The sequence below is a fragment of the Oncorhynchus clarkii genome, chromosome 29 (genome assembly GCF_045791955.1).
Source record: "Oncorhynchus clarkii lewisi isolate Uvic-CL-2024 chromosome 29, UVic_Ocla_1.0, whole genome shotgun sequence".
NCBI lineage: Eukaryota > Metazoa > Chordata > Actinopteri > Salmoniformes > Salmonidae > Oncorhynchus > Oncorhynchus clarkii.
Genome location: NC_092175.1, coordinates 40,544,471 through 40,551,814, shown reverse-complemented (window position 1 = coordinate 40,551,814; position 7,344 = coordinate 40,544,471). Strand labels below are relative to the sequence as shown.

Genomic DNA, 7,344 nt, shown 5'->3' with positions numbered 1-7,344 from the left:
GTAAAAGAACCCCACTGTTGGTGTTAATAACCAGTTGAACGAAAACCACGCTCATCATTATCATATTTCCCAGCATGCTCTATTGTTGGTTGCTTTTTATAATTGTTGGTTTCAATGTCTGTGTTTTGGCATGCACATTGATTGATTAATTCATCTCATGCTGCTCAAATATAAAAATCATAAATATATATATTTGTTTACTATTCTAATCTTTTACTTGGACTTATTGCACGCGCTAATGAAGTGTTTGTTTCAGTTTAGATGTTTAAGTTAGTCTCATGTCTTAGTCTTCCCAACCCAGGCAGTCATTCTGAATGCAGGTTGCGGGTAAATGTTTTTCTCCATATGTTGGATATACCCACTCTGGCTGGAGGGATACACAACACTTTGCAAGCCAGCATAATGTGATTTCCAGGCCTGCTGTGGCCTGTAAACCAGACGTTTTATGCCATTGCATTAGGGTAAAACTCTCAAAAGATGGCCTTATGAAATATGTATTGATTTATCTTAAATAATTAAAGTTCAATGGCATCATGTTCACTCACTTGGTTCAGGTCACAGGACTGAAAATGAACGAATGCGACAACCACTTCTCTATCACTAGGAAACAGTCATGGGTGTACTGGTAACGAGAACATTCAAGCCGAAAGGTACCCTGGGAAATATGTAAATATGTAAATAATCATTTCTGCTTTTAGATTTTTGTATGGATCTTCAAAGAACCATCCTATCTATGGTTCCTCAGATACCCTAAAATGGTTCCCCATATGGCATCGCTCTCAACAACCTTATTTGGTTCCAACTTGAAACTTTGTTTTTTATTAAGATTGTAGGCTGCGTGCGTGCGTGCGTGCGTGCGCGTGTGTGTGTATGTGTGTGTGTGTGTGTGTGTGTGTTTGTGTGCGAGTGTGTAAGAGAACGGTTGATTAGGAACACTGTACATGTCAGACTCAGCAGGTTTGTTGCACATGGATCTAGAACTAGATGGTGTTAATTATACTCCTCCTCCTAACCCATCTCTTGCTCTAGTCCACACATACTCCTCCTCTCACCTGCTCACTCCTCCTCCTGCTCACTCCTCCTCCTCCTCCTCCTCCTCCTGCTCACTACTCCTCCTCCACCTCCTCCTCCTCCTGCTCACTACTCCTCCTCCTCCTCCTCCTCCTCCTCCTCCCCCTTTTCACTCCTCCTCCTCCTTCTCCTCTTCCTCCTCCTACTCCTCCTCCTGCTCACTCCTCCTACTTCTCCTCCTCCTCCCCCTGCTCCCTCCTCCTCCTCCTGCTCACTCCTCCTCCTCCTACTTCTCCTCCTCTTCTTCCTACTCCTCCTGCTCCACCTCCTCCCCCTGCTCTTCCTCCTGTTCCCGTTGCTCTAATCCACCCACCCCTTTGATAAATAATGATTGAGGTAAATGCCTCTCAAAGCTGTACCCCCCCCCCCCCCCCCACACACACACACAAAAACATACTAGTATTCACTGTAGTATACTGTAGTATTTATACTGTTGTAAAATAAAACTGTACTGTACTATAGTAATTAATGTAGTGTCTTTGCGGATTGCAGTATACTGTAGTATTTATCATAGTGTTTTTTTATTTTATTATCTTTGACATAAAGTGGAAGTTTTCTCCTTCAGGAAACCTACTGGAGAAATAGTAAAAGAGCAGAAGTTTCATAACCAGTAGGAAGGTCGAACTCTTGTCTGAACAGACAGCTCAGAGCTTCTGCTTTTTTTTCTGCAAATTTGTATGGAACACAGTAATGGTCTATATTTGGAATGTTCTGTAGGTTTCTCACTTATGGGTGGCATAAAGTGGGATATGGGGCAGGGTATATTAAATACTGTAGTATTTACTATGGTTAAAAATGTTGCCATGTTTTTTGTGGACTGTAGTGTTTTAGCTGATAATACTGCAGTATTCACTATAGTATTCTATAACATTATATAGTAAGTACTACACATGCTCGAGGGATACTACAGTCTGTACTATAGTATTATACAGTATACTACAGTTTGATACAGAATTTTATAGTAAGTACTGTAGTAGTATTCTATAGTAAGTATTGTAGTAGTATTCTATAATAAGTACTGTAGTAGTATTCTATAGTAAACTGTCGTAGTATTCTATAGTAAGTACTGTAGTAGTATTCTATAGTAAACTGTAGTAGTATTCTATATTAAGTACTGTAGTAGTATTCTATAGTAAACTGTAGTAGTATTCTATAGTAAGTATTGTAGTAGTATTCTATAGTAAGTACTGTAGTAGTATTCTATAGTAAACTGTAGTATATTTTTGTGGGACCTGACAGCTCAGGGTGTCTCGTGGGCTGGGGGGAATGCTGCGTGTGAGGTGGGGGATGCTGGTCTGTAGCACGAGCCCGAGGTGTGGGACTGAATCACAATGAGTGACGGCTCAATGATAATCACGGCACGACAGAAGAGAGGGAGGGGAGGGAGGAGAAGAGAGAGAGGAGAGGGAGGGAGAGAGGAGAAGAGAAAGAGGAGAAGGAGGGAGAGAGGAGAAGAGAGAGAGAAGAGGGAGGGAGAGAGGAGAAGAGAGAGAGGAGAGGGAGGGAGAGAGGAGAAGAGAGAGAGGAGAGGGAGGGAGAGAGGAGAAGAGAGGAAGGGGAGGGAGGGAGGAGAAGAGAGGGAGGGCGAGAGGAGAAGAGAGAGAAGAGAGGGAGGGAGAGAGGAGAAGAGAGAGAGGAGAGGGAGGGAGAGAGGAGAAGAGAGGAAGGGGAGGGAGGGAGGAGAAGAGAGGAAGGGGAGGGAGGAGAAGAGAGAGAGGAGAAGAGAGGGAGGGGTATAGAGCGAGCAGCTGCTGCCAAGCCTAGCCCAGCCCAGCCCAGCCTCCACGCACCCTCGCTCTCTCTCTCTTTCTCTCTCTCAAGCACACACACGCTCACTGGTAGTGGTGGTGGAGGAGAGATCCACGGGACAACAAAGAAGGTCTGCGCTGTTCTGCTTAAACTGCGGTTTCTGATCGCCATCAGGGAAGAGGAAAAAGGTCCTGAGTCTACACTACACTGGCTACTGTTTACTGAAACCCATTCTTCAGTTCTCTGGGGGGGGGGGGGGGAATACACGCAGCAAGACTGGAGGTGACAGAATCCTTAGTGTACCTCTTAGGTAAGCAAACTATGGAAAACTATTCTTTACTGTAGGGACATAAGCAAAAGTCAGTGCGCGTCAATCCATCTCTCTGTTTCAATTCAAGGGCTTTATTGGCATGGTAAACATATGTTAACATTGCTAAAGCAAGTGTTTCTCTGTCTCTCTTTTCTATGTGGCTATTATTGGAAATATGTCATTCACAGCCCTGTCTCTGTTTGTGGAAAATCATTGTTTATTTATTGATATGACTGATGCTGATCAGATCGATCGATACCGTGGAAAGTGTTCTACATGCATGTATTGACCTATTTTGAAACCCCTTTATATTGTCAGTTGGATACAAAAACACAAGCAAACAGATTTTTTCAGATAAGAAATTCAGTTTGTCATTGAATCTTTTCACATTTTTCTGCATTTGTTTGAATTGTAATCGAGGAGAACATGTCGGTGTAAGCAATGGGCTAGTTAGTGTGTTACTCAGCAAAAAATACGTTCTGTAACTTTAACACTGTGGGTGTTCAATTTCACACTTTACAGGTGTTTATAGGAGAACCACCAAAAATGTGTTGAATTTACACTTTTTAAAGTGTTGCCCTTTTGACACCGGGGCTTTCCAACACCAGCGGCATTAACACCGGGGCTTTCCAACACCAGCGGCATTAACACCGGGGCTTTCCAACACCAGCGGCATTAACACCGGGGCTTTCCAACACCAGCGGCATTAACACCGGGGCTTTCCAACACCAGCGGCATTAACACCGGGGCTTTCCAACACCAGCGGCATTAACACCGGGGCTTTCCAACACCAGCGGCATTAACATGCAAGACTAACTCATTGTTGAAGTTGCACTGTTATGGGGTTCACTAATGCCTTGTATTAAACACTTCAGAATTACGTGTTTACAATAGGTCAGTGTTAAATGTACACTGTTATGGTGTTCCCCGAGTCCTTCACAGCAAATTCTCCAGTGTTAAATCAACACTGATAGTGTTACATTTAACACCGGTCCAGTGTTTATACAGTTCCACACTTTTCAGTTTTAAATGAATACGCCTCTTAGTGTAAAGCCTTTTTTTTGTTGCATATTTCCCACAGTGCCTTGCCCTTTGAGTGAATTCTAAGCTAATATATTATCATTCAAATTAAATTCTTTAGCACATACAACACATAATTCATAAGGCCTTATTTAGAGGGCCTAGTTTGACCCTAATACAGTGGCCTGAAACTCATGGTTTACATGCAAAATAAGGCCTGCAAGTCACAGTATGCTGTCATTCCTATTGGAATCCAGCCAGAGTCGGGATATCCAACATTTAGATTTTTTTTAATGACCTACATTCAGATTGACTGCTGGGTTGGGAAGACTAAAACATGAGACTAGGCATCTTAACTGGAACAAACATTTCAGATATGACAGATTGGATTAGTTTAGAATTGTATTTATATTTAATTAGCATAAATGTAATTAATCAGAGCATTCGGGAAAGTATTCTGACCCTTTCAAATTTCGTTACGTTACAGCCTTATTCTAAAATGGATTAAATTAAATGTTTTCCTCATCAATCTACACACACTACCCCATAATGACATCACAATACCCCATAATGACATCACAATACCCCATAATGACGTCACAATACCCCATAATGACATCACAATACCCCATAATGACATCACAGTACCCCATAATGACATCACAATACCCCATAATGACATCACAATACCCCATAATGACATCACAGTACCCCATAATGACATCACAATACTCCATAATGACATCACAATACCCCATAATGACATCACAATACCCCATAATGACATCACAATACCCCATAATGACATCACAATACCCCATAATGACATCACAATACCCCATAATGACAAAGCGAAAAACAGTTTTTTAAAAATGTTTGCAAAAACCCCCAGAAATACCAGATTTACATAAGTATTCAGACACTTTGCTATGAGACTCGAAATTGAGCTCAGGTGCATCCTGTTTCCATTGATCATCCTTGAAATATACCTACAACTTGATTGGAGTCCACCTGTGGTAAATTCAATTGATTGGACTTGATTTGGAAAGGCACGCACCTGTCTATATACAGTAAGGTCTCACAGTTGACCGGGCATGTCAGAGCAAAAACCAAGCCATGAGGTCAAAGGAATTTTCCCCAGAGCACCGAGACAGGATTGTGTCGAGGCACAGATCTGGGGATGGGTACCAAAAACAAATCTGCAGCATTGAAGATCCCCAAGAACACAGTGGCCTCCGTCATTCTTAAATGGAAGAAATCACCAAGAGTCTTCCTAGAGCTAGCCGTCCGGCCAAACTGAGCAATCGATGGAGAAGGGCCATGGTCAGGGAGGTGACCAAGAACCTGATGGTCGCTCTGACAGAGCTCCAGAGTTTCTATGTGGTGATGGGAGAACTTTCCAGAAAGACTACCATCTCTGCTGTGCTTCGCCAATCAGGCCTTTATGGTAGAGTGGCCAGACGGAAGCCACTCCTCAAAAAAAGGCACATGACAGCCTGCTTGGAGTTTGCCAAAAGGCACCTAAAAGACTCTCAGACCATGAAAAACAAGATTCTCTGGTCTGATGAAACCAAGATTGAACTCTTTGGCCTGAATGCCAAGTGCCACATCTGGAGGAAGCCAGACACTGCTCATCACCTGGCCAATACCATCCCTATGGTGAAGCATGGTGGTGGCAGCACCATGCTGTGGGGATATTTTTCAATGGTAGGGACTGGGAGACTAGTCAGGATCGAGGGAAAGATGAATGGAGCAAAGTACAGAGAGCTCCTTGATGAAAACCTGGTCCAGAGCACTCAGGAACTCAGGCTGGGGCAAAGGTTCACCTTCCAACAGGACAACAACCCTAAGCACACAGACAAGACAACACAGGAGTGGCTTCGGGACAAGTATCTGAAGCCCGGACTTGAACCTGATCGAACATCTCTGGGTAGACCTGAAAATAGCTGTGCAGAAACGCTCCCCATCCAAACTGACAGAGCTTGAGAGGATCTGCAGAGAAGAATGGGAGAAACTCCCTAAATACAGGTGTGCCAAGGTTGTAGCGTCATACCCCAGAAGACTCGAGGCTGTAATCGTTGCCAATAACAAAGTACTGAGTAAAGGGTGCGAATACTTATGTCAATGTTATGTTTCTGTTTTTTGTCCCCTCCTCAAAAAAACAAGTGTTTTTGCTTTGCCATTATGGAGTATTGTGCCTAGATTTAAGAGAGAAAAACAACTATTTAATCCATTTTTAGAATAAGCTGTAAATTACATTTTTTGGGGGAAAAAGTGAAGGGGTCTGAATACTTTCCGAATGCACTGTTAATATGCAAAAACATAGAGATTGAAACAAACAATTCCAAAAATCTACCTTACGTATCTCCCTGGCTCCCGAGTGGCGCAGCGGTCTAAGGCACTGCATCTCAGTGCTAGAGTTATCACTACAGACACCCTGGTTCAAATCCAGGCTGTATCACAACCGGCCGTGATTGGGAGTCCCATAGGAATTTTAAAAAATAAATAAAAATTAAATAGAGCATGCTGGGAAATATGAAAATAATGGGTGTGGTTTTTGTTTAACACCAGTTCTTAACAACAACACTGGAGCAGTTTTACACCAACGAGTGTTAATGTAATACTTACAGAGTTAATTTAACACCTGAATCAACACTAGAAATGTCTTGTTGAACAATCAACGCTAGTTAACACTGGTTAACACTGGCCATTTTGACACCCTGATTGAACAACAGTTATTTTTTTTAACATGATAGCTTAAAAAGCAACACACGCTGGCATTTTATTCCGTTCATAGGTTACACAAAGTAACACTACATCAACACCACAACTGCTTAAACCAGGATATGAAGACTGACGATTTAGCTGTGTTTGAATCTCGGGACATCGTGTGCGTTGGCCTCTCTGTGTGTGCGCATCTTTTATATATACACTGCTCAAAAAAATAAAGGGAACACTAAAATAACACATCCTAGATCTGAATGAATGAAATACTCTTATTAAATACTTTTTTCTTTACATAGTTGAATGTGCTGACAACAAAATCACACAAAAAATTATCAATGGAAATCAAATTTATCAACCCACGGAGGTCTGGATTTGGAGTCACACTCAAAATTAAAGTGGAAAACCACACTACAGGCTGATCCAACTTTGATGTAATGTCCTTAAAACAAGTCAAAATGAGGCTCAGT

General features: G+C 42.2%; 1 protein-coding gene across 1 annotated transcript in view; it reads left to right on the top strand.

The window, feature by feature from the left end:
* Nucleotides 1-3,118: 3,118 nt before the first annotated feature.
* Nucleotides 3,119-7,344, top strand: part of LOC139388376 (doublecortin-like kinase 1a) — a 276,508-nt gene continuing 272,282 nt past the window's right edge. The window contains exon 1 of the mRNA XM_071134993.1: nt 3,119-3,130. The gene's annotated coding sequence lies outside the window, so the exon portion shown is untranslated. The remainder of the gene's footprint in view (nt 3,131-7,344) is intronic.